This window comes from Pelecanus crispus, chromosome 2 (genome assembly GCF_030463565.1).
Source record: "Pelecanus crispus isolate bPelCri1 chromosome 2, bPelCri1.pri, whole genome shotgun sequence".
NCBI lineage: Eukaryota > Metazoa > Chordata > Aves > Pelecaniformes > Pelecanidae > Pelecanus > Pelecanus crispus.
Genome location: NC_134644.1, coordinates 18,353,172 through 18,370,965, shown reverse-complemented (window position 1 = coordinate 18,370,965; position 17,794 = coordinate 18,353,172). Strand labels below are relative to the sequence as shown.

Genomic DNA, 17,794 nt, shown 5'->3' with positions numbered 1-17,794 from the left:
AGCTTCTGTCATGAAGTGTTGGCTTGCTTTGTTTCCAGTGGTTCCTGAAGGAGTTCAGAGTCCTCATAGCAAGGGGACAGCGAACAGCCGGAAACAGAGTGCTAGCTTTTCTTTCCTGTCTTAGCAACCCTTGCAGTAGAGGAGGAGAAGAGGCTAACTGCTGATTAAATTAGCATGATCATTGACCAGCAGTCAGAAATAAACAGGGCGTTAGGGCAGGTACAAGAGAGTGGAAGCTGCCTGGGCAACATGCATTGGAAAGAGGAAATTGCAGGGTAGGTGGAAAGAGGGAAGTGTAAGAGTAATGAAGCATAGTGAAGGGTTGAGGAAGAAGCTGGAACAAATTCTGTCTATTTAATTACTATTAGCTGTTGTTAATGTTAAAGTAATTATTCATTACTATGAAAACCATTTCCTCACTGTAACTGTATGGTCAAAGCTGGAATGAGAGAAGTCTGTGGTCACAAATGAGAGTAGGCTCTCCTTGAAACATGCTTTGAACGTCCCCCCCCCCCCCCCCAACATCTAAGTGTGAAAGAGGTGATTCACTCCCCTGTTACTTGAATGTTGGCTGTTTGGATGGCTCTAAAGGAGGTGGGGTTTGGTGGTTTGTTTGTTTGTGGTTTTTTTAAGATAAATACAATTGCTTCCAGGACCATTCATCTCTTAGAAGCTTTTCTCTGGATTTAAAAAAAAAAAAATGGGAAAAAGTAGATTTCTGTGGTTTTCTAATTTTGATAAAACCTTTCTTTTAAGTTGCACTAGTACTAGTACTTTCAGTTGGGGGGTGGTTAATTTTAAGTTTGCTTTAAAAGTTTAGAAGTTTTAGATAGAAAGTAGCTTTACATTTACTCAGTATATTTGGTGATGTTTCTGAAGTGAGTTTTTGCTGGATCAGTTATATAACCCTTTTTTTTTGTGTTACTCCTGTGAGGATCTCTAACAGAAAAGAAATTGGAAAGTGTGATCATAGAATCATAGTAAAGGATGTAACTTGTGTATATACTTTTTAAATTTTGAGGTTTAGAATGTTAATGTTCAAAATTGGTTTTGAAAAGTAGCTGCAAAGCTTGCTTTTAAAGAAGTACAGGATGGAAGATATAAACCCCTAATTTTATATTACTGATATTAGGAAAGAATTGTGATATTAATATGACGGTATTAATTGCTAAGTCTTTACACATTTAGGTGGGTGGACTCCTCTGTTTCTTTTCATGAAGTTCAAGTATCTGGTGTAGGTTGTGAGAGTAAAGATGTATTAATGGGAGACTATCTGAAATTAATGGGAGACTATCTGAAATGGAAGCTGCAGCAAATGGCAATAAGCGATGCTGTTTGTTTGTAACCTATTGCTGGAGCCATTTCCCCAAATCCATTGCTATTAGGACTTTGACATCGGGAACTTCCCATGTCGCTTACTATTATTACTTTCTTCTATTTGCTAGTATATAAAATACAGATCTGTAAATAGGTCCTCTGAAGGTTTCCCTTTATGGTTGATCTGTGTAAGAAAATATCTATCTTTAATTGTTTTAAGGACTCATAAACTTAGTTTTTGGATTGTGAGTGTAATATGTTCAAGTCAGTCTAATAGCTAGACCTGGTAAGCTTTTGTATGTAAGCTTATTCTATGTTTTGGAAAAGGAAAAATACTGGCTATATACAAGACTTGTTAAATTTGCTTATCTTTAGTATATAAGCTAATCATAAGGGAATGATTTTTACTTAGCATCATGCTTTCTTATTGTATGCTTCTAGCCTCTGACTTTGCAGAAATGGAACGTACAGCCAATTAAACTTGTACTTTTGGGTTGCTTTTCTGAAGGTGCTTCTTTTAGCAATGAAAACTGCTAGTTTCTGATGAGCTGCATGCTGCTAGGCCATAGTGAAGACAGCAATTTGTAAATTACGCAGCTTTTCTTACTCTGTATTCTCTAATGGCCCCCAATTAAGGTTAGTTCCTTAACCACTGTTTGGGACATGGCTGCTTTCTAAGAAGAGAAGTATTGTTTATTGACAGTTTACATTTGTTTTCCCTGCTGTTTCTACCTATTCTGTATAAAGTATGAAGTAAGCCAAGTATCATTAAAACTATGCAGAACTTGGAAGAGAAAGCTCTGCCTCTGTTTTGGCTGAGAGAGGAGGTGATGCTGTAATAACTTTGCTGTGGAAAACAGTAATTTAATGGCAACCAACTTGCAGTGTTAACTACATTTCTTTATGAAGTTAGGATTTTATACAATTTCATAGGCACTTCCAGGGAAAACCTCTCAATGTACAGAGAAATTCTTCCTTATATAGTTCTTCAGTAAGGAAAAAATATTGTACTGGCAGTGAAAGGCAGTTCTCAACAGTGGTGTTTGTAGGCTTATTCTTTGTCAGTAGTTTGCTGTAGTGTAAAAATGAATCCTTTCTGGGCTGAAATGTAGCACTTGGAGAGAAGCATTCTTTATCTTGAGTAAGATTGTTATCCTCTTAATGTTTTCCCCTGAATTATGAAGGGGTCACCACACTTCGTACAGGTGTTCCCTGCTGTAACTTCAGTATTAGAAGATTCTGTTTCTTTCTTTGAAGACTTTAACAGTCTTCCTAGCTTTTAGCAATAAAACTACCCTAGAGAAAGCATATAAGTTCACTAGCTGTTCCTTTATCTCAATAATATTTTGCTAGTAGTAAAAGAATGCTGTTTAGTTCTGGGCTTCTTTTGCTTGTTTTACGCATTTTGTGCAGGTTTGCTTATTTACTAAAGTAGCGTGAGTTTCCATTTGAAAGCACTAGCCTAATCATACAGGGAATTCATGTATAGATTTTGACATGAACCTGTATCCCTTCAGTACTTTTGTCTATTAAAAATACTAACCGGAGCAATTGTGGCTGCATATTTTATCCCTTTTCTGAAATCAGAGCTTTCTGCCTGCAGTTGTATGTGCAGGGAGTAATCTTAGAATTATACTGTAGGATAAAAATTTTATTTATTGAAATGTTTTTGAAGTGTTGCTTTGTGAAACAGCATTTTGAAATGCATTCATCTGTAATAAGTGGAAAGTCTATGGTGATGAATATATACAGAACAAAATTGCATCAATTTCTGAAGTATAAGCTTCTAAAATAAATTGCTGATCCTGTAAATTTTAAACACTTTCTAAATTATTCAGAGACATCTCTTGAATCTGATATTTACCTGTTTTCCTGCTGCAGAAAGTTTTTTCTCAGACCTTCAACAGGAAAAAAAACCCCAAAAACCCAACAAACAAACTCAAAAAAACCCAAACAGTGAAATAGCCTGGAATTCTCCTACATACACTTGTGCATCCCTCCTTTTCCTCTTGGGCAGTGTTTAATTTTTCTCACTAGTTTGAAGCTTGTGAAGCGAGATGCATGTTTTAATGCACAAATTGTACTTGCCTACTGACTAGAAGTAGACTCCTGGAGCAGTATTCAAGGATAATGTCCAGTTGGAAAGTCTGTCCTCCAGGTTACTGGAGAGAAGATAAATTTTTGAGCAGATGACTGACAAGAGACCACACTATTCACTCTTTTTATCAGATGGGTTAAGAGATGTCTGGTAAGCTTTTGTGGCCTTGACTTATGTTTTCATGCATGCAGCAATGTTATATTGTGTTTGAAATTAATGGAAAACAAGAGGCCTAAAGACCTTTGGGCCCCATACTACTTTGGGATAATCATTCTGTTCCTTACTGCGATTACTGTAATGAGAAGAGTTGCAAAGGAACAGTATGTCAAAGTTTAATGTTGTGTTTTTTTTCTGTCCCAATTTTAAAACATAACTTTGTTTCTACAGCAGAGGTATGATAAAAATGTTAATATCCTGCTTTTGTCATCACTCAGGAAGAGAGACGTAATGCAGTATGGAAGTGTTTCATGACAAGGCCAAGGCAGTCAGAAATATGAACAGTTAGTTTCCAGAGCTTAAATTCCCAGTGTCTGAGGGGCAGCGGCAATCTTCAGGAGGTCTTTTTTCTGTCTAAACTTTTGTCACTAATTTTCCGATACGTGTCAACTAACTTCTCTGAACTGCTATCTTGGGTAGACATGAGATAGGTGATTTTTAGCCACTGAGTAAAATATTTTGAGATTTTTAACTAAGAAAACATTGTTTACATAGTAATGTTTTATAGGTCAAAAACCAGTAACTGGTAGATCCCAAAAATATAAAACTTGTGATCATCAAATGAGCTGATTTTTTTTAACATTTTTTTTTAAAGTGTGCGTAGGTTTGCTCTTGGACCTAAGTAATAACATTTTTTTTATCTACAAGGAAGAAATTGTAGAATCATTCATACACAGTCAGTAATTTGAGCCTGAATGGCAAATAATAAAAACTGTTTGCTAGTACAGAGCTAGCTCAGTTATGCAGAAGTGAAAATGCTAACTAATCGACAGGAACATGTATAAGTGGTCCACTGTGTAAAAAGTTACCGGAAGGAGGTTACAGGAAGGAGTGTAAGACTTTACAGAAAGTAGATACTGTGCAGAGCGATGACTCCTTAAAACAGACATGAAACTCATCCACAAGAGAGCATAAATATTGAGTGCAGTGTTAGCCAGAAAGGAGATATGATCAGAGGAATATCAAGTAGGACTAGAGAGATTACCTCTTAGTGCTAATGTGACAGCTACTAGAATACGGTCTCTATTTTGATTATCATAGTTCAGAAAGTATGCAAAACTGCAGATTTTCAGAGAAGAGGCAATAAAATGACTACAATTGAAACTCGTGCATTAGAAGGAGAGACTTGAAGAGCTCTTGGTATGGTTACAAAGAAAACAGTAAGGATTTATTTGAATAATAATTACAGGGAAAAGAAATGGCATACTTATGAGTTCTTGAATATAGCAAACAAAGGTGCAAGATCCATTAGCTTAACCTAAATACTCAGAAAATAGAAATTTGGCACAGTTTTTAATGTTGTTAGTAACAACTGGAGTGACTTATTGTGATGATTTTTGCAGGGGTGGGAGTTTTGAAATTGGATGACTTCAAGACAATTTTCTAAAGTTTGTTTCATGCAGAAAGTTGAACTAGTTGATCAGAGGTTCACTGGTAGATAGAACAGTAATGTGAATATTTCTAGTTTAAATGTTGTAGATTAGTGGACTTCAAATTGAAAGGGATTAAAAGTTGTTAATTCACTTTGTAAGTAGCATTCATGTGATAACTCCTCCCCCCTCCCCCAGTGACTGATTTTGGCTCATGGCATGTGAGGATTATGAACCTGTGAATGTGTTTCGTATTGCATTGTAGGATTTTTGTTCATTGAGAATAGGTTGTTTTGAGTGCTGTTGTGGGATCAGGTGGAACTATGATGGATCAGTTGGCAGTAGAACTCAGTATTTGCAGGTGCCTGCTGCACTGGTACAGTTTTAAGTTTTCTGTGCTTTATCAATGCATGCTTTTTTAGGAGCAGCTATCCTAAAAACTCTTCTTAGGATTGAATATATTCTAGATGATCTGATCTCTGAAATTCCTTACCATCTAAATTGTTCACAATTTATCTGCAGTTCAGTATAATTTATACAAGGCTTAGTATGTAGCATGTATTTCTTCAAAGATGATTTCACACTTCCACTTTAATGAAGGCTTATGATGTTTTTCACTAATGTATATGTTTACCAGATTAGATTTTAGGTTGTTGGTTGTTAACTATGCAGCTTCATCTAGTTGGACAGTATCTTGAGTATCTTGAAATTGCTATGCTGTTTTAGATTTGCAGGATTTGCATATGACAGAAAGTAAATTTCTTCTTAAATTTCTTGTTTTCTTTGCCAGAATAACTTGTTGCAGAAAGGTTGACATGCTTATCTCACATGCTTTTTAGAGTGATTTACAAGGCCTTTCCCTTCCCCGCTCACCACCTCCCAGCATACATTCGATTTCAAAGTTCAATTTGTTAATATGAAAATTGGAGAGTAATTGACAGCTTCTGTAGATAAAGATTTCTCTTTGGGATAGAGAAGTGCTGTCATCGTGTGTAGATCATGTTTATGCAGTGAATTTAGAGAATAATGAAGGTAAAGGTCTATCCCCCCCCCCCCCCCCCCCCCCCAAAGTATGGGGCTACATTTAAAAGCTGGTGTAGGTTTATCAAATTCTATTGTTTCCATTTCCACATCTTTTCTTCTTATTTACTACACTTAAGGTTTTAGTTTAAGTGTACTGAGAATTAAAACAGATTTAGAATCTATTTTCTCCTGAATTCTGATACAGACGTTTTCACTCAACAGAAATCATTATTGTGTCTTGCAGAACTTCTGAAGAGGCGTGTTATAGGCAGAAATAACTTGTAACATTTATTAAATAAAGCTTTCTTTTAAATAGTCAACAGTCTTTGCCAGGGCAGCTTTCAAATATATAAGATAATAAAGTCAAGATACACAGTGAATTAACTGAATGAAACTGTAGTCAGGTTTTTTTTCTTGCCTCCATATGTGCTGACCTATCTGGTTATTTTTCTCGTAATTCATTGTGACCATAAAGGAAGCAGAGAGGCTAATTGGACATAGGACGAAGGCTTGACAGTGACATCTGGTTCCTTGCTATCCATTTTTCTGATTCCTGTCCTTAGCTTAAACTTTGGTTGCAAATGTGAGAAACATATCTGGGCTTAGAGACTAAGATGGCTACAGGATGAGATGAGAAGCAGGATAAACTAGGTTACTTCTGCTTATATAAAGATTAAACCAGTTTTATTTAAATCTTAAATAAGCCAGTATTGAATGGAAATTGGTCACAGATCCTTTTTGCAATAATTTTACTAACATTTTGAGTAACAGTAATAATAATAAAGCCTGATCATGGTTGAACTAGTATAGCTTCTTACTGGGGAGCAAATATAAAGGAATTTTAAAGAAATTAATAAAATTACATTTTCCTACTTTTTAAACATTTGTGATACTTGTTTTTAAAAATGCAGAAGCAGCTGTATGTTGTGAAAACATTGTGTCATTTTGTATGTTTATATATTTGGTTAGGAAATGTTAGCTGCATGTGTTGATCAGTTCATACCTTCTCCGGTTTTAGGAGGCAGTGGTTGAAGGCATATGATTTTGTGGCTCGGGAAATTCCTACTATAAAATCAGTGTGGGTTGTTGGGTTTTTTTGTTTGGTGGGTTTTTTTTTGGAGGGGGCAGGGTCCAGTTCATTTGATGACATGAAATTCCTCCTTACCATTTCCCTTACTTCTAGAGAGTTGACATAGCTATTCAAAGTGTAAATGAAAACAGCTCATCTGTGCCTCCTCATGGGCAGGTGATTAAAGCCCCAAATGCTGAGGTGCTTATGTGTGGAAGAATAGGGCTTGGAGGCACATCTCCTTTTACATGTGTATAGACCTCAGCTAACAGAATAGAAGTTCCCACCTAGAGGGTCCTGAAAGGGCAATGATGTTGGATCACTGCGATAAACTAAGAGGAAGAAAATGCACTTAGCTGTGTCATCTTTGTATGTGTTTTTTAATCCCAAATACCATGCATCTTGAATTTACTACTACTTGCTATTTTTCCCTTGAAGAGTGTACTGCAAAACTGGTGCTGCCATTACTCCATCCAGTTGTTTGTCTGAGAAGCTGCCTACCAGAGGAAAGCTTGTGAAAAGATAAACTGTTAACATGCTCATTAATTTCTGCAGAAATAAAAGGCAATCAGCCAATAATTAGAAATGTTTGTTAAAATACACTTTTTTAGTAAAAACTTGAGTAATTTCTGGCCTGTTTTAGTGAACTGAGAGCTTCAAATTTATTCTGAACTGTCCCTAAAGATTTGAGATTTTAGTGATTTTGGTTTTGACAATAGTGCTCTTTAATCTGCTTATTCCAGGAATCTGAAGATCACCATTTTGTTAAAAGACAACATAATTTGAAAAAATATCCATAGTAATGGGCATGTTGCTATTAGACTTTACTAGATTCAAACTAAATTATTGTGTTAAATTGCCAGTATTGGCACTTCCTTATGGAAAAGATCTCATCATAGTTAAGCTTTTCAAAAAATCTCTCCTGCCCCTTTTTCAAACCTGTTACATCTGTTACTGTAAGAATTTCAGTATCCCTAGGAAGATTAATATTTTTTTTAAGCTTTTGGGGGGGGGGGGGGGGGGGAGAGAAACATCCTGTATTTCACCATATTATCATAGAAATCTGATATATTTAGGCATGTCGGGCTTTCTGAAAATATTTTTAAGAAGCTCCATCCCAGTTAAACAGTTTAGTTCCTCTCCCTTGGTTTCTTAGATTTCCTAAATATCATGCTGTTTTATGTTCTCCAAAGCAACAGTCTTCCTCAGTGCTTTCCTGGATAGATTGGTTGCTGAGTTTGTTAGAGTAACAGAGTTACAAATTATTCATATCTATCAGCAGCAAAAACGAGGAAAGGAAATTATGATCTGCCCTGCTCATCTCATTTACTACCTTTCAGACATACCTATTCACTCCCAAAAGTGGAAGAAACCCAAAGAATATTTCTTTCATTAAGGCATGTAATTATAAATAATGCACATTTGTGCATAAACTCTTCTGTACAAATTAGGTAATGTGCTTTACATATTTTTTTCTTCTGTGTTTATTTTACATAATTATGTTCTTCTGGATGACGGTGTGTTCGTGTCAGGTGTCCCGTGTGAATAACATCAGGGGGACTTCAGATCTCTTCTAGTTAAGTAGTTTGAGTAGTTTGCTCATTCAGACACCTGCAGCTGACAGGTTAACACAGACTTAATTTTAAAAACCGCTCATTTCTTTCAAAACAATACTATTTCTACTTGATTTAATATGAGACATAATATGATCCTCTTCAAGTAAAGTTCACCTCTTTTACTGGCAAAACACTGCCTATACTAATGATTGCAGTCTCTGTATAGTCCTTTTGAGAGTGTTTACTTAACTAGGGAAATAAAATGAGACGCTTGGGCAACCAGACAATTGTAAAACAGATTTTCAGTTTGTAAACATAACTTTAGCTTTTGTGGAGAGGCATATTTTCCTCTAGTAAGGAAATTCCAGGAAAGACCAGTTGAATTTTAAGTATATATTTAAGAATTATTTAATGGGAAGAGGGAAGAATTGTCTTGTCACTTGCTGTGCTTTAGATATTTGAAAACCCTATTGTACAATATCTTTATTAAGTTGTGCTACACATCCAGCCTGAAACTAAGGCGATGAAGCCATCATATTAAACCCACAACACTATATATATTAATTCTTAGGTGGATCCTTGCTTGCTGCCTCCCCCCCACCCTGAGCCCTGGGGCAGCATTCCTTTTTTTAATGAAGAACTTCTACGCGGCAGAAATTGATTTGACTTGGGTTTTTTTCAGAACGTTATTAGCATCTTTTCTTTTCAAAAACAATTCCCAGTTGAAGATTAAATGAGCATAAAATTAAAATCCTTATACTTGTTGCATATCTATACTGTAATAAATATATGATATAGTATGTCGTGAAGTGAAAGAGTAGTTTGACTAAACGTGATCATTTCACAAGTTATCATGTAAAAGTTTATTGAGCAACTGCTGCTTCTGATACTACATATTTTCAAGTTAGCTTGCTCATTTGTGATGAATTACTAAAAATTTCATGGACATTGCTGTAGTCTTAGAAGAGAAGCAAAGTTCTCTTCAACTGGCAAATATTAATAGCACTTAAGCAGTGATCTTGTATTGAAGTGGAGTTTGGTTCTTGTCAGATACGGTTATTAAGTAACTGGAGGATGAAAAAAGCTTTCTTGTGTTAGCGTATAAAATAAAAATAGAATAGAACTGAATGAGACAAAATTTTGTATGCCTTTGGAGGATGGTCAAATTTGATGTATCTTGAGATACAAATTTGAGATAATGTGACTTACAGTTAATATTTTTAAGACACATTTAAAAAGGGAGATATACAGTGTCTTTTTTGTTCTTGCCTTTTTTTTAATGTGGTTAGGCATTGATTCTACCACAGCCTTTTTATTAAGGATATAAATGTGATAGTTATGTCTGTGACTAACCTTTTTGCAGGATTGCAGTGGTATTTTGTAATAGAGACTCCTTTTTTAATCTTTCTACAACATCCATGTACTTGTAGTCTTGCTGATTCTGAATGGTGCATGCTTAATTGAAATGGAGGAAACTTTTAAGATGGGATTAAGGTTGCTAGTATTTGTCACTGCATAGCACTACTTATGTTCAGACAAAGCTGCAACTCATCTTCCTTATTTTAAACTGAATAATGGGGACTTTCATGTGAGTTCTAAGTAATACTGTGTTCACAGAATCTTCTGCTTAAAGTTCTTTGTCCCCAAGAAACTAACCCCAAAACGTTAAAAGAAAACTGAGAGTTGCTAAACAACGTGGCCTCATTCTTATTTAATCTTATTTTTGCTCAGAGGATTTTGTCAGGGAGATTAAGTTGTCATACCTTGCTTAATTGGTTGGAGCTCCTGAGTGGGAGTAATAATTTGGTGCTGTTGATACATGGACTACATTGAGGAGTAGTCTCAGAACTGTATTCTGGCCACTGCTGCTTTTTTTTTTTTTTTTTTTTTTTTGTCCTTTGTAAGCAGTAATTGTTTAGCATGACCTCTGACTTTATTCAACCTTCTGTCAGTGATGAGCAGTTTATGGTGTATCAGTCTTTCATAGTATTACTGTGCTGTTTGCAACCTTAAAACGTTGGAAAACCCAGTTTTTAGAAAGTGTCTGCACTTAAGCAATTTCCATCTTACGTCACTGAGGCATATATTGTTAAACATCAGTGTTTCTTCCAGTGGATATGTTTTATCTTCTTTGGGAAGCTCCTTAAATGAAAAGTAAAAATTGTGGCACACACACCCCCTCCACAATGTTAACGGATTTGTTTATCCAGTTTTATTAACCCTTACGCCTAATTTTCAGAAAGCGTTTGAGCATGCGCCTATTGGTAATAATTTAAAAATACCCCAGATGACTAATATATCTTTTAGAAATGTCTTGAGTTCTCTAGTTTTTCCTTTTCTTGGGTTTTGAGAGAAAAACTGTAAAATTGGAATTATCTACTGACATTTAACGTGTATCAGTGATTGCAGAACTAGAGATTCAGGGGATCTGACAGAAGTGAAATGTTTTTTTGTGGTGTGCACTGAATATACTTTTACACACACTATTTTCTGTTAAAGCAAACATCTGAATATGTCTTTGTGGTAACTGCTTATTATCAGGTGCTTAGCCATAAAGTTAGTTTCTCCTTATGACCCAGTCTGAAAACCTTGATATACTTTATTTGACATAACCTGAAATCCTGTTCACACCTTTCTTGGGTTTTTTGTTTAATACATTGAGATGTTCTGGAGTCATGAGCTAGAGAGTTAGGAATATGACTTCGTTGCTGAAGTTCATGGTACTTTTTCATATTTTCCATGGGTAAAATTGCTTAAGCTGCTTTTTCAAGTTGATTGATTTCAAATAAAGTAGGAGCCTTAGAGATGTTAAGCAGTGTTGAGGATGTTGCTAGCTTTTTTTTTTTTTTAATTAGGTGACCTGAACCCAAAGGGAGGAAATAGCAAATGTAAGTCTGAAGAATTCGTTGTCCATCTATAGTTTTTATTTTCACGTAAATTCAACTTGTAGGTTTCAAGTCGTTTAAAATTTATCTACTTCAGTAACCTTTGGGTCTATCTTCTTCTAAGGTGTTCTTACCAGAAAGGTTTAGAAGCTGGTTGGAACTTGCCTTAATTTAGGAGAAACAGGCGAATTCTTTCAAATGGTATTGCTTACTGCTCTTCAGAAATAAAGAATAAATATTTTTACACTGATGGTAAAATGATTTGTCCAGTGTTTTGCTTGTTTTTGTTTTAATGGTTGAGATATCAAGAAAACTGCCAATATAGTGGTTGTCTTTGAAGAAGAATGTTGGTAGGGATTTGTCTAGAGTGCGGTGGAAATGCACGTTTCATCCCTTAGGCATTTTTGAAGGATATGACTTGGGACATTTGGTGTTGGATCTTCGCGAAACTCAGTGGATTCAGTGGACATTGTTCAGTGAACCTGATCATTTTCTAAGTTATGTGTAAGTTGAAAAGTGGTTTCTCAATGCTACTGGGAGGTGGGCTGAGGGGAGGAAGAAAACACAGTAAAATAATTAAATAATTTTGCGGTTAGCTGTAAGAAGGAAAGGAGCAAACTAGAAGGTGATGGTTGGACAAAAATAAGTTTATATCTGTTCTACCAGTGAGGACGACCCAAGCTGTTACATCCATTTAGACTGAAGTACAACCCTAGGAAAACAGTCTGCCTGTTAGCTGCCGGCGTAGTAAATCACTGAATTGTTATGTTAGAACTCAGATGTTTGAATTTAATTTGAGCCATTTTACTACTGCCTTTTGCTTTCCTTTTTGATGGCCAGATAACTGGTTTTCTTTCTAGAGCAGTTTGTACTGTTTGCCCTAAAATTAAACTTCAGTTTCTGAAATAAATTGGGCAGATCTAATGAAAAATGAAAATGTAAGCAGGAGACAGCAAAATACCAAACTACTGTTACATTATGCGATGTGTAAGATAAAATTTGAAGCTAATCTTTTTCGTTTTAATAAGCGGTAGTATCTTGGCATTCTCAGAGTATTGCATTAGTAAAACAATACGAGTCCTTGACTTTAATTGGTTTAATGCTCCTGGCTTTTCCTTCTTGAGGTGTCATTTTCTGGCTACCATTTCAGAAGGAAAATTCTATTATGAAGAAAACTGTATGCTTACAGTATCATTTTAATCCCTTATTGGTCATTTGTCCCACTCCATGTATGTACAACTCTTGGTCTGTTTATACTAATGTTTTGGACTAATTTCCATAAAACTGTATGTGAATGGTAACTTGGAGAAAAGGATGAAAACTTCTTTACATTGGGACAGTTATCCTGTGAATAAAACGTTACAAAACAGCAAGGTTTTGCTGTCCTGCAGAGGAGATAGATTAGGAGGGGAGGGCAGGGGAGGAAATGAGGCTTTGTAAGCTCTTTTGCTCATAAAGCTACTTGGTGACTGGTATAAACCATGTATTTTGGGGGGCATAATGAGTATGTAATTGGGCAGTTGGGCAGTACAGTGATCAGGCTAGATTTTCTTTGTTTTGGCAGAGCACTGTGCATTCAACTTAGTATGTTATAAATTTCTGGAAAACGTTACTGCGCAGTTGGTGTATTCTCTGAGGCCATTGCTCTGCTAGAAAAATTGCAAGTTTTTATGCTTTTAGTTGCCTATGGAAGGCAGACATATTTTATTTCAATAAAGCAGGCCACATAAAAATGCAGTGAAGAAAAATTGTGTTTTGTCTTATTACTTTTACATGTGGCAAATAAAAATGGTCATGATAGGCTGTTCAGTTACTGCTGAGACATTGGGTATTGTGTTCCTATTGTGTTACTTTTTTCCTCCCATATGCAGAACTTCAGAAAGTGTTCTGCACAAAGATTTGCACTGAGGTAGCAAAGATGTCAGTTCAAATGCACTTTAGACATATTAATTTAGGCTTATCCTAGGTAAGTTTCTATCATTTTCACTGCTTAAACAAGTCTTAATTAGTTATCCCCGTAAAATACCGCTACCATAAACTATCTAGCTGTTAAGCCTTCTCTGTTAACAAATAGTGTCTGTCAGTTGGGCAGTATTTGTTCTGTTGAGGAAGTTCAAGTTCTAATATTGTCTCTAGTTTAATGAATTTGATTGCATACTAGCTAAGAAGTGGAATGTAGAGTCATAGAACAGGATGTATGGAGTTGAAACAAGTGGAATGAACTTCCTTGCTTTTCTGCTGCCCAATGTTTCTTTCTATATGCCTGGTTTCTGGGCACAGAAAAGAAGGCTCTCCTAGAGCCCTTCCTGAATCCCTGTTCCCTCTGGAGGGAGTGAAGGGGAGGACTGCCTTTGAGTTCTAGTTACAGCACTTGTTATTGCTAGGGAGCATTTTTTGTGCTTCCTGTCTAGCTGGTGAGCATTTGTAAACTGCCCTTTGTATTATCTGCACTGATACTTTTTATTATGGACAGAAAGAGAGTTAAGGTATTAACGAGATATTTGTCCGACTGAAAAACAAACATAAATGCTCTATGTTGGACTGTATAAAGTTAACTGTTGTATAGTGCAACACTACACTACTGCAACTACTGTAATTTTAGTATTTGCGCCTAGCTAAAATCTTGGGTGTGAATGGAGGCGTGTGAACTTGTTTACTGTCTAATTTCTCAGTGTACATTTGTTTGAAGAGGGTGAAAAATGGGATTTCTTTTACTGTTTAAGTGTATAGGTTTTGGAAAGGAAAGAGTTTCAGCTTGTTCTTGAAAGATGGTGGGGAGAAGGGAGAGAAGTCAGTTGCTTTATTAGAGCAGTCTGATCCTTAGCTAACTCAGAATTTCAACTTTTCTTAATTTCATAGAGTTGAAGTAGTATTAATGGAGACATTAATTAAATGTGATAATTACTAGAGAAAGCTGACTGTGTTGCAAAATGGAATATTCTTGTTTCACCCTCTGTTATGTCTGTTTTCCAAGTCCAGCCTAGTGTTGAAGCCTTGTAGTTTGAACTGCCTGGGACTCAGCAGTTTGGATCTGGAAACTACTTACAAAAACATTGTTAAAGTGAGCCTTGGTGTGACAGAATCTCAAATCTGTAGGCATTAAGTCACAGCCTGTTTTTTTTAATTGGTTCTCAGAACCATGCTTTTTGCACTTTCTTCTGGTTTTCATGCATTAGTGAGGAAGATGTGATTTTTGTTTGAAAGACTTGAAGATAGTTATGATAATTTAACCTTGACTCTGACCTGTTGTATGACCTGTTCGTCACTAGAGGTAGTGTTAGTGAAGGCTTGCTCACACAGTTACACCACTACAGTTTTATGTAACTGTAGTGCTGATGCCCTTCTTGGCCATCTTCCAGTTAGGAATAGCTCTTTCCAGATTTAACTTCTTCCAGAATAATGATTAAGCTGAGGAAAGTCACAATGACTGTGCAGTAAATATTTCCATGGGGAGTTCTGTAACTGAATTGGAGGATTTATAACACAATGTGAATTTCCCTATGGTGCATCAAAGTGCATAGTTGCAATTGCTAAATCTTAAGGTATGCTAATAAGCATTTTAAAAATGAGTCTTTTTATCCCTCTTTCTTGAAGAAAGTGGGACTAGCAGGGAAGGTCTAACTGTAAGATGAAAGGGTGAGAAGTGCTATACGGGAACGTCTCGAGGCACAGTAGTGTGCTGTCCACCTTATCAGGCCTGTTTCTGGGATATGGACTAATCTTAGTGATCCAGTTCTCATGATCTACTTTGCCAGGCATGCAGCTGGGAGACACAGAGCTGACTGCAAGTCAGAGCAACCTTAAAATGGCTCAGGGTTAGGCTTTGCTAACACTGAAAGCTAGCATACAAGTAAGGGGAACCCCCCTTCTTTTTAGAGGTAGAACTCCACTTGCGGATCGCTCTCTGCATGCCATTTTAACTTGATGGCCTTTTAAAGGTCTTGAGCAACTTTCCCTGGCAACCTGAGCTGGCAATGCTTGCTTGGCTGGGTTGTCACAATTCCTAGGTGACTGCCATGCAGGTATGTACCTTTTTATACTGAGGCAGCAAGTTTTTAGTACGTGGTTAGTTTGGTGATACAGTTTCGGTGTTTATGTATGATCTTTAAGCCCTTAGCTTGTATGAGGTGCCTAAAACTCTTGTTCTCCAGAGCATCATTTGCTTCAGTCTTGGAAGCTTCCCAACAGCAAACGTCAGTTTGGCAGCTCAAGTGCTCATTGCCTTGATGTTCGATACAGATCCAAACATAAAGCGGTATTATGCATAAAATAAAATGGAGGCATGGGGGTGAACCTGCACCTGTAATTACACTGTGTGATTGTCCTAGACACCATTGGGTATGTATTTATGGTTTGCCCTTGTAAAAGCCTGTGTAGCTTGTCCTGGCAGCCCGAGGCAATCGGTATCGCTGGAGCAGCAACGGTCAGTTTTTATGCAGCTGAGGCCAGCTCAGGTAGGGCAGGATCCCTGATTCAGGGCAAGCCCATGAGTGTGCAGCCAGGGAGTTCTGCTAGGAGGACTGCAGCTCAGTGTGGAGAGGCCCAGGGGCTCCTTATGAAGAAACTGCTGCATAGTAGGCGTTTCTACTATTGGGGCCAGCTGTAGGTGGGTGTGACTGCTGCAGCCGCTCTGATACTCGCTCCGAGGTGCTTTGTGACTCAGTACTGGGGCTGGGAACCAAGGCGGCTGGGAACAGTGTGAGATGGGGAGGGGATGCTGCTGAGCTGTTAGACCATGTGGGGGCTGAAAGTCTGCTCAGTGAGTTTGAGGGGTTTGTTTCTGGGTTGGACAGAATTGGCTTTAAAGGATTTTATTGATTTAATACATATGTTGTTGGCTCTTATTCATGTTTGGAAAATGCGTGTTATTTTAGATTCACTGTGGCGGTGTATGTAGACCACTACAGTATTTAAAAATCACCAACTACATCTTGAGTATGCTGAACAAAGTGTAGTGTTACTGCATCCATGGTGCAGGATTACAGTAAATTAACTACACTGGTGTTTTCTGAAGTTTTGAAGTGACTAATATCAAACTGTTCAAACAAGGCATCTGGTAAATTTTCATCTTGGCTTTTCCTTTAAAAAGGGAGATGATTTTACCTCATAGTAGAAATGACCTAATATGTCTGCATTAGGCAACCTACAGAAATACATGAAGAAATGTAATGATTTTATCTCAGTAGAGTTTGGGAAGGGTATAGTAAATAAATAAAGATTTAACAGGATGACTAATACAAAAATATTAAACAGATATCTCAGTCCATAATCGGTGTCTAAAAAAAAAGAAATTAACACTGTTGGTGTGACTGAGGATTACAGTTTTGTAATTATAATATACTTCTTGCATATGTTTAGGGGAACTAAATGTGTCTGGTTTTATAAATGTATATTAAAGTACATTCTGGGATTTTCTATTGTACATAACATGTAAAGTGGCATCATTCACTAGAAGGTTGATTATTTTGTTGTTGTTATTCACATGCATCACAACTACGTGATGTTGTGACTATTGCTTTGACAAGTTTAAGTTACACCTGTGGTAAGTCATTCCACCTGGTCTGAGCATGCAAGATACTTTTGGTGTAGGACTAATAGGACTAATTCCTTTTGGAAGGCTGTATTTGAGGACAAGGCTTTTTCTTTTTTTTTTTTTTTCTTTTCTTTTTACCCCCAGATCTTTAAAGAGAATGACATACGGTTTTAGCCAAAGTAGTGTAGGAAAAGGTTCAGAGCTGCTGATGCAACTACAGGTTGCAATAACTCATGCATGTGCAAATCAGCCTTTAACCTTTGTAGGGCACTAAACAGATCAGTCATAGTGTTCCTCTTTGCTTTTGTGATGGACTGTTTTTCTAACCTGCAGGGTTAGAGGTGGGGAGGAAGAAGTTTGAAATAGTAATTTTGTCAACACTTGTCTAGTCAGAAGGCTCAGAAGATAGAATTTGCATTATAATCTCTCCCATTCTGCACCATGATATATCATTTAGTCATCTTCTGAGTGTGTGACTCTCAGACGACTTAAAAAAAATCTATTTGTTTAGTGGCTCCATTCAATCCCACCTATCGGTCCACTATCGGTGGACTGTTCTTTATTGTAGTTGCGTGTAAGATACAGCTTTTAGCTGCAAAGCACTGACTTCATATTTAGATTGCTATACGGTATGTGAAGCTAGTGGTACCTCATGTAGTATCCGTGGGTATTCAGGAAATTCTCAGTAGGCAGAGGAAAAATGAAGGCAAGGGAGAGTGTTGTGTTT

The 17,794-nt window shown here is 36.8% G+C and overlaps 1 protein-coding gene across 4 annotated transcripts in view; it reads left to right on the top strand.

The window, feature by feature from the left end:
* Positions 1-17,794, top strand: part of WAC (WW domain containing adaptor with coiled-coil) — a 61,780-nt gene that overhangs the window by 6,666 nt on the left and 37,320 nt on the right. The window lies entirely within an intron of this gene.